The sequence below is a fragment of the Leuresthes tenuis genome, unplaced genomic scaffold (genome assembly GCF_036924035.1).
Source record: "Leuresthes tenuis unplaced genomic scaffold, fLeuTen1.0.hap1 SCAF_12, whole genome shotgun sequence".
NCBI lineage: Eukaryota > Metazoa > Chordata > Actinopteri > Atheriniformes > Atherinopsidae > Leuresthes > Leuresthes tenuis.
Window position 1 is genome coordinate 491,135 of NW_027325366.1, and position 16,355 is coordinate 507,489.

The following is a 16,355-nucleotide window of genomic DNA, read 5'->3' on the forward strand; positions in this document are numbered from 1 at the left end:
GCGGGTGGGCGGAGGTGCAAAGTGACTCTCTGGCCACCTATGGCCATAAAAAGAACACCGCGACAAGTGCGCATTGTGCCAGGAAGGGCCCTCGGACGTGAACCAGTGGACAGTTATCGCTTCTCGGCCTTTTGGCTAAGATCAAGTGTAGTATCTGTTCTTATCAGTTTAATATCTGATATGTCCTCTATACAAGGATTACATATTAAATGGATTTTTAGGAACAGGAGTTGAAAAAGGAGCTTGCTCCATTCACTCCAAGCATCGACCTGGTACTGCAGTGCCGCTGGGAACGGTGCGCTCTTCTCTGCTCTTGTGAAAAAGCAAAAAGTGGTGCAGGATGGAAGTTTCTTTTAGTCTGCTGAGAAAAGGGAGTGAATGCGAGGCAGACTTTAACACGGCTCTGGGAGCGAGCCGAGTGTGGGCAAACCGGGAATTGCTTGAAAGAAACGCGACACCGAATGAGCGCTCAGAACAAAGCCTCAATACGGTGTTTCCCGTGGTGTTTGTGGCTGCCTTCTCTTTTGCACAGAGTAAAAAACAAGGCAGCCATCGAATAGGGCCCGATTGTTCCTACTTGGTTAGCCGAGGAGCAAGGGGGAGCAAGCGTCTCAACCAAGCAAAGCTCACCACGGGGAAGGTGGCTATGCCAACTGGCCTGGTGCCCTGCTCCCGCAGTGACGGATAATCGTACTCTGGTTTCTCTTCATAACGTACAAGTCTTTCGCCTTTTACTAAAGACTTCCGTGGAGAGCAGCACTAATGAGTTGTTTCTATTTTTGGCAGGCTTTACCTTTGCGGGTGAAGCCCTTTCTGTCTGTGCAAAAGAAATCTTGTTCCTGTGCAGAGTGACTTCCCTGAGTAGAGTCGCCTTACTTGTTGTGACTGTGCCGATGTTGCTTGAATGGTGCTCGCGGGAGTGCAAAGTTATACCATTTAAAAGGGCTGAAGAGTGCTCAGTGCAGCGGGTGGGCGGAGGTGCAAAGTGACTCTCTGGCCACCTATGGCCATAAAAAGAACACCGCGACAAGTGCGCATTGTGCCAGGAAGGGCCCTCGGACGTGAACCAGTGGACAGTTATCGCTTCTCGGCCTTTTGGCTAAGATCAAGTGTAGTATCTGTTCTTATCAGTTTAATATCTGATATGTCCTCTATACGAGGACTACATATTAAATGGATTTTTAGGAACAGGAGTTGAAAAGGGAGCTTGCTCCGTTCACTCCAAGCATCGACCCGGTACTGCAGTGCCGCTGGGAACGGTGCGCTCTTCTCTGCTCTTGTGAAAAAGCAAACAGTGGTGCAGGATGGAAGTCTCAGGGAGCCCAAGATGAAATTTTCTTTTAGTCTGCTGAGAAAAGGGAGTGAATGCGAGGCAGACTTTAACACGGCTCTAGGAGCGAGCCGAGTGCGGGCTAACCGGGAGAATTGCTTGAAAGAAACGCAACACCGAATGAGCGCTCAGAACAAAGCCTCAATACGGTGTATCCCGTGGTGTTTGTGGCTGCCTTGTCTTTTGCACAGAGTAAAAGACAAGGCAGCCATCGAATAGGGCCCGATTGTTCCTACTTGGTCAGCCGAGGAGCAAGGGGGAGCAAGCGTCTCAACCAAGCAAAGCTCACCATGGGGAAGGTGGCTATGCCAACTGGCCTGGTGCCCTGCTCCCGCAGTGACGGATAATCGTACTCTGGTTTCTCTTCATAACGTACAAGTCTTTCGCCTTTTACTAAAGACTTCCGTGGAGAGCAGCACTAATGAGTTGCTTCTATTTTTGGCAGGCTTTACCTTTGCGGGTGAAGCCCTTTCTGTCTGTGCAAAAGAAATCTTGTTCCTGTGCAGAGTGACTTCCCTGAGTAGAGTCGCCTTACTTGTTGTGACTGTGCCGATGTTGCTTGAATGGTGCTCGCGGGAGTGCAAAGTTATACCATTTAAAAGTGCTGAAGAGTGCTCAGTGCAGCGGGTGGGCGGAGGTGCAAAGTGACTCTCTGGCCACCTATGGCCATAAAAAGAACACCGCGACAAGTGCGCATTGTGCCAGGAAGGGCCCTCGGACGTGAACCAGTGGACAGTTATCGCTTCTCGGCCTTTTGGCTAAGATCAAGTGTAGTATCTCTTCTTATCCGTTTTATATCTGATATGTCCTCTATACGAGGACTACATATTAAATGGATTTTTAGGAACAGGAGTTGAAAAAGGAGCTTGCTCCGTTCACTCCAAGCATCGACCCGGTAATGCAGTGCCGCTGGGAACGGTGCGCTCTTCTCTGCTCTTGTGAAAAAGCAAAAAGTGGTGCAGGATGGAAGTTTCTTTTAGTCTGCTGAGAAAAGGGAGTGAATGCGAGGCAGACTTTAACACGGCTCTGGGAGCGAGCCGAGTGTGGGCAAACCGGGAATTGCTTGAAAGAAACGCCACACCGAATGAGCGCTCAGAACAAAGCCTCAATACGGTGTTTCCCGTGGTGTTTGTGGCTGCCTTCTCTTTTGCACAGAGTAAAAAACAAGGCAGCCATCGAATAGGGCCCGATTGTTCCTACTTGGTTAGCCGAGGAGCAAGGGGGAGCAAGCGTCTCAACCAAGCAAAGCTCACCACGGGGAAGGTGGCTATGCCAACTGGCCTGGTGCCCTGCTCCCGCAGTGACGGATAATCGTACTCTGGTTTCTCTTCATAACGTACAAGTCTTTCGCCTTTTACTAAAGACTTCCGTGGAGAGCAGCACTAATGAGTTGTTTCTATTTTTGGCAGGCTTTACCTTTGCGGGTGAAGCCCTTTCTGTCTGTGCAAAAGAAATCTTGTTCCTGTGCAGAGTGACTTCCCTGAGTAGAGTCGCCTTACTTGTTGTGACTGTGCCGATGTTGCTTGAATGGTGCTCGCGGGAGTGCAAAGTTATACCATTTAAAAGGGCTGAAGAGTGCTCAGTGCAGCGGGTGGGCGGAGGTGCAAAGTGACTCTCTGGCCACCTATGGCCATAAAAAGAACACCGCGACAAGTGCGCATTGTGCCAGGAAGGGCCCTCGGACGTGAACCAGTGGACAGTTATCGCTTCTCGGCCTTTTGGCTAAGATCAAGTGTAGTATCTGTTCTTATCAGTTTAATATCTGATATGTCCTCTATACGAGGACTACATATTAAATGGATTTTTAGGAACAGGAGTTGAAAAAGGAGCTTGCTCCGTTCACTCCAAGCATCTACCCGGTACTGCAGTGCCGCTGGGAACGGTGCGCTCTTCTCTGCTCTTGTGAAAAAGCAAACAGTGGTGCAGGATGGAAGTTTCAGGGAGCCCAAGATGAAATTTTCTTTTAGTCTGCTGAGAAAAGGGAGTGAATGCGAGGCAGACTTTCACACGGCTCTGGGAGCGAGCCGAGTGCTGGCTAACCGGGAGAATTGCTTGAAAGAAACGCGACACCGAATGAGCGCTCAGAACAAAGCCTCAATACGGTGTTTCCCGTGGTGTTTGTGGCTGCCTTGTCTTTTGCACAGAGTAAAAGACAAGGCAGCCATTGAATAGGGCCCGATTGCTCCTACTTGGGCAGCCGAGGAGCAAGGGGGAGCAAGCGTCTCAACCAAGAAAAGCTCACCATGGGGAAGGTGGCTATGCCAACTGGCCTGGTGCCCTGCTCCCGCAGTGACGGATAATCGTACTCTGGTTTCTCTTCATAACGTACAAGTCTTTCGCCTTTTACTAAAGACTTCCGTGGAGAGCAGCACTAATGAGTTGTTTCTATTTTTGGCAGGCTTTACCTTTGCGGGTGAAGCCCTTTCTGTCTGTGCAAAAGAAATCTTGTTCCTGTGCAGAGTGACTTCCCTGAGTAGAGTCGCCTTACTTGTTGTGACTGTGCCGATGTTGCTTGAATGGTGCTCGCGGGAGTGCAAAGTTATACCATTTAAAAGGGCTGAAGAGTGCTCAGTGCAGCGGGTGGGCGGAGGTGCAAAGTGACTCTCTGGCCACCTATGGCCATAAAAAGAACACCGCGACAAGTGCGCATTGTGCCAGGAAGGGCCCTCGGACGTGAACCAGTGGACAGTTATCGCTTCTCGGCCTTTTGGCTAAGATCAAGTGTAGTATCTGTTCTTATCAGTTTAATATCTGATATGTCCTCTATACGAGGACTACATATTAAATGGATTTTTAGGAACAGGAGTTGAAAAAGGAGCTTGCTCCGTTCACTCCAAGCATCTACCCGGTACTGCAGTGCCGCTGGGAACGGTGCGCTCTTCTCTGCTCTTGTGAAAAAGCAAACAGTGGTGCAGGATGGAAGTTTCAGGGAGCCCAAGATGAAATTTTCTTTTAGTCTGCTGAGAAAAGGGAGTGAATGCGAGGCAGACTTTCACACGGCTCTGGGAGCGAGCCGAGTGCTGGCTAACCGGGAGAATTGCTTGAAAGAAACGCGACACCGAATGAGCGCTCAGAACAAAGCCTCAATACGGTGTTTCCCGTGGTGTTTGTGGCTGCCTTGTCTTTTGCACAGAGTAAAAGACAAGGCAGCCATTGAATAGGGCCCGATTGCTCCTACTTGGGCAGCCGAGGAGCAAGGGGGAGCAAGCGTCTCAACCAAGAAAAGCTCACCATGGGGAAGGTGGCTATGCCAACTGGCCTGGTGCCCTGCTCCCGCAGTGACGGATAATCGTACTCTGGTTTCTCTTCATAACGTACAAGTCTTTCGCCTTTTACTAAAGACTTCCGTGGAGAGCAGCACTAATGAGTTGTTTCTATTTTTGGCAGGCTTTACCTTTGCGGGTGAAGCCCTTTCTGTCTGTGCAAAAGAAATCTTGTTCCTGTGCAGAGTGACTTCCCTAAGTAGAGTCGCCTTACTTGTTGTGACTGTGCCGATGTTGCTTGAATGGTGCTCGCGGGAGTGCAAAGTTATACCATTTAAAAGGGCTGAAGAGTGCTCAATGACTCTCTGGCCACCTATGGCCATAAAAAGAACACCGGGACAAGTGCGCATTGTGCCAGGAAGGGCCATCGGACGTGAACCAGTGAACAGTTATCGCTTCTCGGCCTTTTGGCTAAGATCAAGTGTAGTATCTGTTCTTATCAGTTTAATATCTGATATGTCCTCTATACGAGGACTACATATTAAATGGATTTTTAGGAACAGGAGTTGAAAACGGAGCTTGCTCCGTTCACTCCAAGCATCGACCCGGTACTGCAGTGCCGCTGGGAACGGTGCGCTCTTCTCTGCTCTTGTGAAAAAGCAAAAAGTGGTGCAGGATGGAAGTTTCTTTTAGTCTGCTGAGAAAAGGGAGTGAATGCGAGGCAGACTTTAACACGGCTCTGGGAGCGAGCCGAATGCGGGCTAACCGGGAGAATTGCTTGAAAGAAACGCGACACCGAATGAGCGCTCAGAACAAAGCCTCAATACGGTGTTTCCCGTGGTGTTTGTGGCTGCCTTGTCTTTTGCACAGAGTAAAAGACAAGGCAGCCATCGAATAGGGCCCGATTGCTCCTACTTGGGCAGCCGAGGAGCAAGGGGGAGCAAGCGTCTCAACCAAGAAAAGCTCACCATGGGGAAGGTGGCTATGCCAACTGGCCTGGTGCCCTGCTCCCGCAGTGACGGATAATCGTACTCTGGTTTCTCTTCATAACGTACAAGTCTTTCGCCTTTTACTAAAGACTTCCGTGGAGAGCAGCACTAATGAGTTGTTTCTATTTTTGGCAGGCTTTACCTTTGCGGGTGAAGCCCTTTCTGTCTGTGCAAAAGAAATCTTGTTCCTGTGCAGAGTGACTTCCCTGAGTAGAGTCGCCTTACTTGTTGTGACTGTGCCGATGTTGCTTGAATGGTGCTCGCGGGAGTGCAAAGTTATACCATTTAAAAGGGCTGAAGAGTGCTCAGTGACTCTCTGGCCACCTATGGCCATAAAAAGAACACCGGGACAAGTGCGCATTGTGCCAGGAAGGGCCCTCGGACGTGAACCAGTGAACAGTTATCGCTTCTCGGCCTTTTGGCTAAGATCAAGTGTAGTATCTGTTCTTATCAGTTTAATATCTGATATGTCCTCTATACGAGGACTACATATTAAATGGATTTTTAGGAACAGGAGTTGAAAAAGGAGCTTGCTCCGTTCACTCCAAGCATCGACCCGGTACTGCAGTGCCGCTGGGAACGGTGCGCTCTTCTCTGCTCTTGTGAAAAAGCAAAAAGTGGTGCAGGATGGAAGTTTCTTTTAGTCTGCTGAGAAAAGGGAGTGAATGCGAGGCAGACTTTAACACGGCTCTGGGAGCGAGCCGAGTGTGGGCAAACCGGGAATTGCTTGAAAGAAACGCGACACCGAATGAGCGCTCAGAACAAAGCCTCAATACGGTGTTTCCCGTGGTGTTTGTGGCTGCCTTGTCTTTTGCACAGAGTAAAAAACAAGGCAGCCATCGAATAGGGCCCGATTGTTCCTACTTGGTTAGCCGAGGAGCAAGGGGGAGCAAGCGTCTCAACCAAGCAAAGCTCACCACGGGGAAGGTGGCTATGCCAACTGGCCTGGTGACCTGCTCCCGCAGTGACGGATAATCGTACTCTGGTTTCTCTTCATAACGTACAAGTCTTTCGCCTTTTACTAAAGACTTCCGTGGAGAGCAGCACTAATGAGTTGTTTCTATTTTTGGCAGGCTTTACCTTTGCGGGTGAAGCCCTTTCTGTCTGTGCAAAAGAAATCTTTTTCCTGTGCAGAGTGACTTCCCTGAGTAGAGTCGCCTTACTTGTTGTGACTGTGCCGATGTTGCTTGAATGGTGCTCGCGGGAGTGCAAAGTTATACCATTTAAAAGGGCTGAAGAGTGCTCAGTGCAGCGGGTGGGCGGAGGTGCAAAGTGACTCTCTGGCCACCTATGGCCATAAAAAGAACACCGCGACAAGTGCGCATTGTGCCAGGAAGGGCCCTCGGACGTGAACCAGTGGACAGTTATCGCTTCTCGGCCTTTTGGCTAAGATCAAGTGTAGTATCTGTTCTTATCAGTTTAATATCTGATATGTCCTCTATACGAGGACTACATATTAAATGGATTTTTAGGAACAGGAGTTGAAAAGGGAGCTTGCTCCGTTCACTCCAAGCATCGACCCGGTACTGCAGTGCCGCTGGGAACGGTGCGCTCTTCTCTGCTCTTGTGAAAAAGCAAACAGTGGTGCAGGATGGAAGTCTCAGGGAGCCCAAGATGAAATTTTCTTTTAGTCTGCTGAGAAAAGGGAGTGAATGCGAGGCAGACTTTAACACGGCTCTAGGAGCGAGCCGAGTGCGGGCTAACCGGGAGAATTGCTTGAAAGAAACGCAACACCGAATGAGCGCTCAGAACAAAGCCTCAATACGGTGTATCCCGTGGTGTTTGTGGCTGCCTTGTCTTTTGCACAGAGTAAAAGACAAGGCAGCCATCGAATAGGGCCCGATTGTTCCTACTTGGTCAGCCGAGGAGCAAGGGGGAGCAAGCGTCTCAACCAAGCAAAGCTCACCATGGGGAAGGTGGCTATGCCAACTGGCCTGGTGCCCTGCTCCCGCAGTGACGGATAATCGTACTCTGGTTTCTCTTCATAACGTACAAGTCTTTCGCCTTTTACTAAAGACTTCCGTGGAGAGCAGCACTAATGAGTTGCTTCTATTTTTGGCAGGCTTTACCTTTGCGGGTGAAGCCCTTTCTGTCTGTGCAAAAGAAATCTTGTTCCTGTGCAGAGTGACTTCCCTGAGTAGAGTCGCCTTACTTGTTGTGACTGTGCCGATGTTGCTTGAATGGTGCTCGCGGGAGTGCAAAGTTATACCATTTAAAAGTGCTGAAGAGTGCTCAGTGCAGCGGGTGGGCGGAGGTGCAAAGTGACTCTCTGGCCACCTATGGCCATAAAAAGAACACCGCGACAAGTGCGCATTGTGCCAGGAAGGGCCCTCGGACGTGAACCAGTGGACAGTTATCGCTTCTCGGCCTTTTGGCTAAGATCAAGTGTAGTATCTCTTCTTATCCGTTTTATATCTGATATGTCCTCTATACGAGGACTACATATTAAATGGATTTTTAGGAACAGGAGTTGAAAAAGGAGCTTGCTCCGTTCACTCCAAGCATCGACCCGGTAATGCAGTGCCGCTGGGAACGGTGCGCTCTTCTCTGCTCTTGTGAAAAAGCAAAAAGTGGTGCAGGATGGAAGTTTCTTTTAGTCTGCTGAGAAAAGGGAGTGAATGCGAGGCAGACTTTAACACGGCTCTGGGAGCGAGCCGAGTGTGGGCAAACCGGGAATTGCTTGAAAGAAACGCCACACCGAATGAGCGCTCAGAACAAAGCCTCAATACGGTGTTTCCCGTGGTGTTTGTGGCTGCCTTCTCTTTTGCACAGAGTAAAAAACAAGGCAGCCATCGAATAGGGCCCGATTGTTCCTACTTGGTTAGCCGAGGAGCAAGGGGGAGCAAGCGTCTCAACCAAGCAAAGCTCACCACGGGGAAGGTGGCTATGCCAACTGGCCTGGTGCCCTGCTCCCGCAGTGACGGATAATCGTACTCTGGTTTCTCTTCATAACGTACAAGTCTTTCGCCTTTTACTAAAGACTTCCGTGGAGAGCAGCACTAATGAGTTGTTTCTATTTTTGGCAGGCTTTACCTTTGCGGGTGAAGCCCTTTCTGTCTGTGCAAAAGAAATCTTGTTCCTGTGCAGAGTGACTTCCCTGAGTAGAGTCGCCTTACTTGTTGTGACTGTGCCGATGTTGCTTGAATGGTGCTCGCGGGAGTGCAAAGTTATACCATTTAAAAGGGCTGAAGAGTGCTCAGTGCAGCGGGTGGGCGGAGGTGCAAAGTGACTCTCTGGCCACCTATGGCCATAAAAAGAACACCGCGACAAGTGCGCATTGTGCCAGGAAGGGCCCTCGGACGTGAACCAGTGGACAGTTATCGCTTCTCGGCCTTTTGGCTAAGATCAAGTGTAGTATCTGTTCTTATCAGTTTAATATCTGATATGTCCTTTATACGAGGACTACATATTAAATGGATTTTTAGGAACAGGAGTTGAAAAAGGAGCTTGCTCCGTTCACTCCAAGCATCTACCCGGTACTGCAGTGCCGCTGGGAACGGTGCGCTCTTCTCTGCTCTTGTGAAAAAGCAAACAGTGGTGCAGGATGGAAGTTTCAGGGAGCCCAAGATGAAATTTTCTTTTAGTCTGCTGAGAAAAGGGAGTGAATGCGAGGCAGACTTTCACACGGCTCTGGGAGCGAGCCGAGTGCTGGCTAACCGGGAGAATTGCTTGAAAGAAACGCGACACCGAATGAGCGCTCAGAACAAAGCCTCAATACGGTGTTTCCCGTGGTGTTTGTGGCTGCCTTGTCTTTTGCACAGAGTAAAAGACAAGGCAGCCATTGAATAGGGCCCGATTGCTCCTACTTGGGCAGCCGAGGAGCAAGGGGGAGCAAGCGTCTCAACCAAGAAAAGCTCACCATGGGGAAGGTGGCTATGCCAACTGGCCTGGTGCCCTGCTCCCGCAGTGACGGATAATCGTACTCTGGTTTCTCTTCATAACGTACAAGTCTTTCGCCTTTTACTAAAGACTTCCGTGGAGAGCAGCACTAATGAGTTGTTTCTATTTTTGGCAGGCTTTACCTTTGCGGGTGAAGCCCTTTCTGTCTGTGCAAAAGAAATCTTGTTCCTGTGCAGAGTGACTTCCCTGAGTAGAGTCGCCTTACTTGTTGTGACTGTGCCGATGTTGCTTGAATGGTGCTCGCGGGAGTGCAAAGTTATACCATTTAAAAGGGCTGAAGAGTGCTCAATGACTCTCTGGCCACCTATGGCCATAAAAAGAACACCGGGACAAGTGCGCATTGTGCCAGGAAGGGCCATCGGACGTGAACCAGTGAACAGTTATCGCTTCTCGGCCTTTTGGCTAAGATCAAGTGTAGTATCTGTTCTTATCAGTTTAATATCTAATATGTCCTCTATACGAGGACTACATATTAAATGGATTTTTAGGAACAGGAGTTGAAAACGGAGCTTGCTCCGTTCACTCCAAGCATCGACCCGGTACTGCAGTGCCGCTGGGAACGGTGCGCTCTTCTCTGCTCTTGTGAAAAAGCAAAAAGTGGTGCAGGATGGAAGTTTCTTTTAGTCTGCTGAGAAAAGGGAGTGAATGCGAGGCAGACTTTAACACGGCTCTGGGAGCGAGCCGAATGCGGGCTAACCGGGAGAATTGCTTGAAAGAAACGCGACACCGAATGAGCGCTCAGAACAAAGCCTCAATACGGTGTTTCCCGTGGTGTTTGTGGCTGCCTTGTCTTTTGCACAGAGTAAAAGACAAGGCAGCCATCGAATAGGGCCCGATTGCTCCTACTTGGGCAGCCGAGGAGCAAGGGGGAGCAAGCGTCTCAACCAAGAAAAGCTCACCATGGGGAAGGTGGCTATGCCAACTGGCCTGGTGCCCTGCTCCCGCAGTGACGGATAATCGTACTCTGGTTTCCCTTCATAACGTACAAGTCTTTCGCCTTTTACTAAAGACTTCCGTGGAGAGCAGCACTAATGAGTTGTTTCTATTTTTGGCAGGCTTTACCTTTGCGGGTGAAGCCCTTTCTGTCTGTGCAAAAGAAATCTTGTTCCTGTGCAGAGTGACTTCCCTGAGTAGAGTCGCCTTACTTGTTGTGACTGTGCCGATGTTGCTTGAATGGTGCTCGCGGGAGTGCAAAGTTATACCATTTAAAAGGGCTGAAGAGTGCTCAATGACTCTCTGGCCACCTATGGCCATAAAAAGAACACCGGGACAAGTGCGCATTGTGCCAGGAAGGGCCATCGGACGTGAACCAGTGAACAGTTATCGCTTCTCGGCCTTTTGGCTAAGATCAAGTGTAGTATCTGTTCTTATCAGTTTAATATCTGATATGTCCTCTATACGAGGACTACATATTAAATGGATTTTTAGGAACAGGAGTTGAAAACGGAGCTTGCTCCGTTCACTCCAAGCATCGACCCGGTACTGCAGTGCCGCTGGGAACGGTGCGCTCTTCTCTGCTCTTGTGAAAAAGCAAAAAGTGGTGCAGGATGGACGTTTCCTTTAGTCTGCTGAGAAAAGGGAGTGAATGCGAGGCAGACTTTAACACGGCTCTGGGAGCGAGCCGAGTGTGGGCAAACCGGGAATTGCTTGAAAGAAACGCGACACCGAATGAGCGCTCAGAACAAAGCCTCAATACGGTGTTTCCCGTGGTGTTTGTGGCTGAGTGTGAGTTGTTTCTATTTTTGGATGGCTTTACCTTTGCGGGCTAAGTCTTTTCTGTTTGTGCAAAAGAAAATCATGTTGCTGTGCAGAGTGACTTCTCGGAGTAGAGTAGAGCCAAGTAGATTCTTATTTGTTGTTTTGGGTAAAGTAGATCAGAAATATTCATGTTGAACAGCCAAACCAGGGGAAAGCGCGAACGCAGTCCCCCACTACCAGAAATTATGCAGTCGAGATTCCCACATTTGGGGAATTCGCAAGGGTCAGTACAGTCGGTGTGCAATGACTGAGCCTCACCTTGAGTGAACCACCTTCTTGATCATGGTGTCTCTCCTGCCAGGTAAGTATGAGTTGGAAATGTCAGAGGCTGATACCTCTTTCCCAGGTGCCTCACTCGGCCGGACGGTGCTGCAACTTCAACTGTCTGGTGTGCCATGTCAGCAGCAGCAGCTACCCCGGAACTAAAACGTTTGCAGATTAAAAGACTAAGGCTTTTCATTATCTTTCTGATCACTTCTTCTTTTAAACAACTAAGGAACTTGCAGCACAAATGTATTTCTTTCCCCTCCTCCCCATCTCTAAAGCCACACCCACCCACACTGGGAAATTTCCCAGTTGAGGCAAACCCTCACGGCTGGGCAGCTGCATATCTCCAGTGCAGACATGCTGCAGCATTTGGCAAACCTTGCTAAACATCCACTTCAGTGGTAACATGTCCACTTTTTTCATTTTGTTCCTCCCCATCTCTAAGGCAATGCCCACCTGCCTGGGGTGACTGCACTGTATGACCTCACCTGACTGCGCAGCTGCATATCTGTTGTGTAGACATGCTGCAGCATTCAGCGTACCTTACTAAACATCCATTTTAAAGACGGCAAGGTGTTGCTAAAACAGTGACACAAGGTCAAAAAAGGGAGTTTTAGATGAGATATACTGATGTTAAACAGCCAAATCAGGGGAAAGCACGAACGCAGTCCCCCACTACCAGAAATTATGCAGTCGAGATTCCCACATTTGGGGAATTCGCAAGGGTCAGTACAGTCGGTGTGCAATGACTGAGCCTTGCCTTGAGTGAACCACCTTCGTGATCATGGTGTCTCTCCTGCCAGGTAAGTATGAGTTGCAAATGTCAGAGGCTGATACCTCTTTTTCAGGTGACTCACTCGGCCGGACGGTGCTGCAACTTCAACTGTCTGGTGTGCCATGCCAGCAGCAGCAGCTACCCCGAAACTAAAATGTTTGCAGATTAAAACAGTAAGGCTTTTCATTATCTTTCTGATCACTTCTTCTTTTAAACAACCAAGGAACTTGCAGCACAAATGTATTTCTTTCCCTTCCTCCCCATCTCTAAAGCCACACCCACACTGGGAAATTTCTCAGTTGAGGCAAACCCTCACGGCTGGGCAGCTGCATATCTCCAGTGCAGACATGCTGCAGCATTTGGCAAACCTGGCTAAACATCCACTTCAGTGGTCACATGTCCCCTTTTTTCATTTTGTTCCTCCCCATCTCTAAGGAAATGCCCACCTGCCTGGGGTGACTGCACTGTATGACCTCACCTGACAACTGCGCAGCTGCATATCTGTTGTGTAGACATGCTGCAGCATTCAGCATACCTTACTAAACATCCATTTTAAAGATGGCGAGGTGTTATAAAACAGTGACACAAGGTCAAAAAAGGGTAATGTAGACCAGAAATGTTCATGTTAAACAGCCAAATCAGGGAAAAGCGCGAACGCAGTCCCCCACTACCAGAAATTATGCAGTCGAGATTCCCACATTTGCGGAATTCGCAAGGGTCAGTACAGTCGGTGTGCAATGACTGAGCCTCGCCTTGAGTGAACCACCTTCTTGATCATGGTGTCTCTCCTGCCAGGTAAGTATGAGTTGGAAATGTCAGAGGCTGATACCTCTTTCCCAGGTGCCTCACTCGGCCGGACGGTGCTGCAGCTTCAACTGTCTGGTGTGCCATGCCAGCAGCAGCAGCTACCCCGAAGCAAAAATGTTTGGAGATTAAAACAGTAAGGCTTTTCATTATCTCTCTGATCACTTCTTCTTTTAAACAACCAAGGAACTTGCAGCACAAATGTATTTCTTTCCTCTCCTCCCCATCTCTAAAGCCACAACCAAACTGGGAAATTTCTCAGTTGAGGCAAACCCTCACGGCTGCATATCTCCAGTGCAGACATGCTGCAGCATTCAGCGTACCTTACTAAACATCCATTTTAAAGATGGCAAGGTGTTATAAAACAGTGACACAAGGTCAAAAAAAGGGTAATGTAGAACAGAAATAAATAGGCTTTACTGCCCTTTATAGCCCTTTCTGTCTGTGCAAAAGAAATCTTGTTCCTGTGCAGAGTGACTTCCCTGAGTAGAGTCGCCTTACTTGTTGTGACTGTGCCGATGTTGCTTGAATGGTGCTCGCGGGAGTGCAAAGTTATACCATTTAAAAGGGCTGAAGAGGGCTCAGTCTTTTCAGAACCAGTGCTTAAGAGGTATTTTTGTGCTTGATTAAAGTTTCCCAACTATATTGTAGTTAAAATTCTTTACCAAAATTTTTTTGGTTGTTTTTGCTTTCTTGCTCATTGCAGGTTGAAATACTGCAATGGCATTTGGAATTGCACCTGGAGGGTCCCCATCCAACAATGGCAAGACCCCCAGGGCTTCTAGGGCCTGAAACATCTCCCACCCATGATTGTCTTGGAGAAAAACAGAGGCTACATCCACTACCGGGGACCGCCGAAACTCTGCCGTGTGGGGAGCATGGGCATCTGTTGGACGCCTGCACAAAGGTATTTTGTCGCAAATGTAGAGAAATTGGTCACACCTTCGAAGAGTGTACGAATGGCAGAAAGTGCAATCTCTGTGGAGAATAAAACCACCTCTTCAGAGATTGCCCAAAATCTTTTGCCAACAAGTTGAAATCCCTAAAAATACAGGAAGGAGGTGGAAATGGAGGGCAGTCAGAGGCAGTTGATGAGCTATTTAAAACAGCTAGGCTGGGAAATTCAAATTTACCACCAAAACCCCTGAATGGTGGACAGCAGTCAGGTGAGGCAGAAGACGGGGAGGGGCCTGCAGAAGCCCCACAAATGGAAAGCTCCTTTTAGGTTGAGGAAAGGCAAGGCAAGTTTATTTGTAGAGCACAATTCGTAAACAAAATTGCTTTACAGCTACATAAAATCACAAGAAGGCCAATAAAATAATTCCATAAAAGATAGAAAATAACTAATTAATTAAATTAAAAGCGAAGAGTGCAAATAAAATACTTTCAGTTGTCATGTGCACAGCTAAATAGAACTGTTTTAAAGTCTATTCTCTGAGCGATAGAAAGCCAGTGCAGAGACCTGAGCACTGGACTAATATGGTCATATTTTCTGGTTCTAGTCAGGACTAGAGCAGCAGCAGCATTTCTGTATGTACTGCAGCTGTCTTACAGTTCGTTTCTAACCCTAACCCAGAAACCAAAAAGCCAACAAATTAACATTCAGTGCAAAACAGAAAATGTAAAATGTATGAAACTGTGCACAAATAAAACATTTAAATAACCTAAACAAGAGTGCAAAAATAATAATATTCTAACATTCAACAGTGTACCATTAGAATAGAATAATTATTTACAGAATTAATAAACTCCCACTTCCTTCAAAATGAACCTGTGTAGCTGGCAGTAGCAGCGGTGAGTCAGTGAGCATTTGCATATTTAGACTTGTGAAGGTGTTTGTTTTGGAGAGGAGACTTCTCCAGGGGTTATAGTAACAGTGTGAGATTCAGTGAATGGATGTTAAGACATTTATAGCTTGAAACATGCTGTAACCATAATGATTATATCACCTCATTGAGTCTGTTATGTGTTGTCCTTATTACTCATTAAGCAGACAACAGGAACATTAGAATTTATTTTGAAAAAAATGTATGTGTCAGTCTGGTAAATGCAAATAAGATAATTTTTCCCCTGTTGTCTTTTTGCGCCATCCTCTGGCAAAATGTGTTTTATGAACAGCCATGTGCTTTATTTACAAAACAATGCTATCTATCTGCTGATTGGTTCGAAGCAGGAAATGTACAGTGGTTCAGAATTTATTTATGATAAACAGCCGGACAGAAGATGTACAGAAAGCCAAAGTAATCCATGCAGTTGGAATACAGGTGAACTGCACCACGGGAGGCTGTTGTTGATGGAACCTCAGACCGAACAGGCAGGTCGTCTGAACAAGTTGAAGAAAGTTTGTGTTAGAGCTTGGCTATTTCTCCATAAAGCTCTTAAAATCCCATTAATCTCTTCTGTATCCCGTTCTGAGGCTTCAGGCCTTGTTTCTGCATAGAGGCCAGCTTCTGGTGTGCTGCTTTTGCTCCACAAACTGGAGATTAAATATAGCAGCATCATATCAACATAGGCTCCAGTTGAGAAAACGCTCATCACAGAGTCCTTCTTGGTAAGAAATGAGTGCAGGATTGGTTGTGGTTCACATCATTGCCTCTCCTTAACTGCCCTTTGTGAGAAAGAGCCAGGTAGTTTCCTGGGTGAGAGTAAGATGAGTAGGTGTTGTAGTGGTTCGCCTCTAGGTTCTCCTTAAACAGGCAGTCATTAGAAAACTGCTCCTGAAGAGGACAACCACACAGAGTTAATGTTATGCTATTGTGCCTTGGCTCCATTGTTACACCAAATTCTCATTAGCTGTTTTATAGTTCACTTAACCGAAAAAAGGAATAATGCTCAATTTGTTTAATGTTCGATCTCCAAGACGAGGAAATTTTTCTTCAGGTTGGCATTCTTTAATTGTTTACCAGTTGGAAGTTGGAAATTATTTGCAATTTGTAATTGAATGAACTGCTCTCCATCATTAGAGGCTTAAACTTTGATTAAAAGTAACCTATAAAAGCAATAGTTTGGCTTCTAATGACTGAAACAAAACCCAGAAGAGTGGCGCGACAGTGAAGCTCTGGAGCACCTTTGAAGAAGCACCTTTAGCAGCAGTAAGTTGAAGTAATGGTTTCCTGTGGGACGTTAGCAGTCTCTTTATCGGCTATCGGGGGGCTTATAGAGGGCTCTACTGGGATGACGTCAACGACGCCCGCCTGCAGCACAGCTCGTTCACTCCGGTGTTCTTTCGAGCCGCGTTTCCCCGTCAGATACGGTTTCCCCTGCATCTCTTCGCCGCTCCGCGCTGCAGACGCGGCAAAGAGCGCGCGTGCCTGTTCAGCGCTCGTAAC

General features: G+C 47.9%; 26 non-coding genes across 26 annotated transcripts; 23 read left to right on the plus strand and 3 right to left on the minus strand.

The window, feature by feature from the left end:
* Nucleotides 1–115: 115 nt before the first annotated feature.
* Nucleotides 116–306, plus strand: LOC140320367 (U2 spliceosomal RNA). Its single transcript, XR_011918223.1, has one exon. It is a non-coding gene; the product is annotated as a U2 spliceosomal RNA (small nuclear RNA).
* Nucleotides 307–690: 384 nt separating this feature from the next.
* Nucleotides 691–804, plus strand: LOC140320818 (U5 spliceosomal RNA). Its single transcript, XR_011918597.1, has one exon. It is a non-coding gene; the product is annotated as a U5 spliceosomal RNA (small nuclear RNA).
* A 275-nt stretch (nt 805–1,079) lies between these two features.
* On the plus strand, nt 1,080–1,270 carry LOC140266453 (U2 spliceosomal RNA). Its single transcript, XR_011907082.1, has one exon. It is a non-coding gene; the product is annotated as a U2 spliceosomal RNA (small nuclear RNA).
* A 409-nt stretch (nt 1,271–1,679) lies between these two features.
* On the plus strand, nt 1,680–1,793 carry LOC140265623 (U5 spliceosomal RNA). Its single transcript, XR_011906330.1, has one exon. It is a non-coding gene; the product is annotated as a U5 spliceosomal RNA (small nuclear RNA).
* Nucleotides 1,794–2,068: 275 nt separating this feature from the next.
* LOC140320503 (U2 spliceosomal RNA) lies at nt 2,069–2,259 on the plus strand. The gene has a single exon (XR_011918344.1). It is a non-coding gene; the product is annotated as a U2 spliceosomal RNA (small nuclear RNA).
* A 384-nt stretch (nt 2,260–2,643) lies between these two features.
* Nucleotides 2,644–2,757, plus strand: LOC140320819 (U5 spliceosomal RNA). The gene has a single exon (XR_011918598.1). It is a non-coding gene; the product is annotated as a U5 spliceosomal RNA (small nuclear RNA).
* Nucleotides 2,758–3,032: 275 nt separating this feature from the next.
* Nucleotides 3,033–3,223, plus strand: LOC140320186 (U2 spliceosomal RNA). Its single transcript, XR_011918057.1, has one exon. It is a non-coding gene; the product is annotated as a U2 spliceosomal RNA (small nuclear RNA).
* Nucleotides 3,224–3,632: 409 nt separating this feature from the next.
* Nucleotides 3,633–3,746, plus strand: LOC140320820 (U5 spliceosomal RNA). The gene has a single exon (XR_011918599.1). It is a non-coding gene; the product is annotated as a U5 spliceosomal RNA (small nuclear RNA).
* A 275-nt stretch (nt 3,747–4,021) lies between these two features.
* LOC140320187 (U2 spliceosomal RNA) lies at nt 4,022–4,212 on the plus strand. Its single transcript, XR_011918058.1, has one exon. It is a non-coding gene; the product is annotated as a U2 spliceosomal RNA (small nuclear RNA).
* Nucleotides 4,213–4,621: 409 nt separating this feature from the next.
* On the plus strand, nt 4,622–4,735 carry LOC140320822 (U5 spliceosomal RNA). Its single transcript, XR_011918600.1, has one exon. It is a non-coding gene; the product is annotated as a U5 spliceosomal RNA (small nuclear RNA).
* Nucleotides 4,736–4,984: 249 nt separating this feature from the next.
* On the plus strand, nt 4,985–5,175 carry LOC140266439 (U2 spliceosomal RNA). The gene has a single exon (XR_011907069.1). It is a non-coding gene; the product is annotated as a U2 spliceosomal RNA (small nuclear RNA).
* A 386-nt stretch (nt 5,176–5,561) lies between these two features.
* LOC140320823 (U5 spliceosomal RNA) lies at nt 5,562–5,675 on the plus strand. Its single transcript, XR_011918601.1, has one exon. It is a non-coding gene; the product is annotated as a U5 spliceosomal RNA (small nuclear RNA).
* Nucleotides 5,676–5,924: 249 nt separating this feature from the next.
* On the plus strand, nt 5,925–6,115 carry LOC140266290 (U2 spliceosomal RNA). Its single transcript, XR_011906932.1, has one exon. It is a non-coding gene; the product is annotated as a U2 spliceosomal RNA (small nuclear RNA).
* Nucleotides 6,116–6,499: 384 nt separating this feature from the next.
* Nucleotides 6,500–6,613, plus strand: LOC140320824 (U5 spliceosomal RNA). The gene has a single exon (XR_011918602.1). It is a non-coding gene; the product is annotated as a U5 spliceosomal RNA (small nuclear RNA).
* A 275-nt stretch (nt 6,614–6,888) lies between these two features.
* LOC140266454 (U2 spliceosomal RNA) lies at nt 6,889–7,079 on the plus strand. The gene has a single exon (XR_011907083.1). It is a non-coding gene; the product is annotated as a U2 spliceosomal RNA (small nuclear RNA).
* A 409-nt stretch (nt 7,080–7,488) lies between these two features.
* LOC140265624 (U5 spliceosomal RNA) lies at nt 7,489–7,602 on the plus strand. The gene has a single exon (XR_011906331.1). It is a non-coding gene; the product is annotated as a U5 spliceosomal RNA (small nuclear RNA).
* Nucleotides 7,603–7,877: 275 nt separating this feature from the next.
* Nucleotides 7,878–8,068, plus strand: LOC140320504 (U2 spliceosomal RNA). The gene has a single exon (XR_011918345.1). It is a non-coding gene; the product is annotated as a U2 spliceosomal RNA (small nuclear RNA).
* A 384-nt stretch (nt 8,069–8,452) lies between these two features.
* LOC140320825 (U5 spliceosomal RNA) lies at nt 8,453–8,566 on the plus strand. The gene has a single exon (XR_011918603.1). It is a non-coding gene; the product is annotated as a U5 spliceosomal RNA (small nuclear RNA).
* Nucleotides 8,567–8,841: 275 nt separating this feature from the next.
* LOC140320283 (U2 spliceosomal RNA) lies at nt 8,842–9,032 on the plus strand. The gene has a single exon (XR_011918145.1). It is a non-coding gene; the product is annotated as a U2 spliceosomal RNA (small nuclear RNA).
* Nucleotides 9,033–9,441: 409 nt separating this feature from the next.
* LOC140320826 (U5 spliceosomal RNA) lies at nt 9,442–9,555 on the plus strand. The gene has a single exon (XR_011918604.1). It is a non-coding gene; the product is annotated as a U5 spliceosomal RNA (small nuclear RNA).
* A 249-nt stretch (nt 9,556–9,804) lies between these two features.
* LOC140320305 (U2 spliceosomal RNA) lies at nt 9,805–9,995 on the plus strand. The gene has a single exon (XR_011918165.1). It is a non-coding gene; the product is annotated as a U2 spliceosomal RNA (small nuclear RNA).
* Nucleotides 9,996–10,381: 386 nt separating this feature from the next.
* Nucleotides 10,382–10,495, plus strand: LOC140265763 (U5 spliceosomal RNA). Its single transcript, XR_011906458.1, has one exon. It is a non-coding gene; the product is annotated as a U5 spliceosomal RNA (small nuclear RNA).
* Nucleotides 10,496–10,744: 249 nt separating this feature from the next.
* LOC140266440 (U2 spliceosomal RNA) lies at nt 10,745–10,935 on the plus strand. Its single transcript, XR_011907070.1, has one exon. It is a non-coding gene; the product is annotated as a U2 spliceosomal RNA (small nuclear RNA).
* A 390-nt stretch (nt 10,936–11,325) lies between these two features.
* On the minus strand, nt 11,326–11,489 carry LOC140266231 (U1 spliceosomal RNA). Its single transcript, XR_011906878.1, has one exon. It is a non-coding gene; the product is annotated as a U1 spliceosomal RNA (small nuclear RNA).
* Nucleotides 11,490–12,094: 605 nt separating this feature from the next.
* On the minus strand, nt 12,095–12,258 carry LOC140266002 (U1 spliceosomal RNA). Its single transcript, XR_011906676.1, has one exon. It is a non-coding gene; the product is annotated as a U1 spliceosomal RNA (small nuclear RNA).
* Nucleotides 12,259–12,861: 603 nt separating this feature from the next.
* Nucleotides 12,862–13,025, minus strand: LOC140266144 (U1 spliceosomal RNA). The gene has a single exon (XR_011906800.1). It is a non-coding gene; the product is annotated as a U1 spliceosomal RNA (small nuclear RNA).
* Between the last annotated feature and the right edge of the window lie 3,330 nt (nt 13,026–16,355).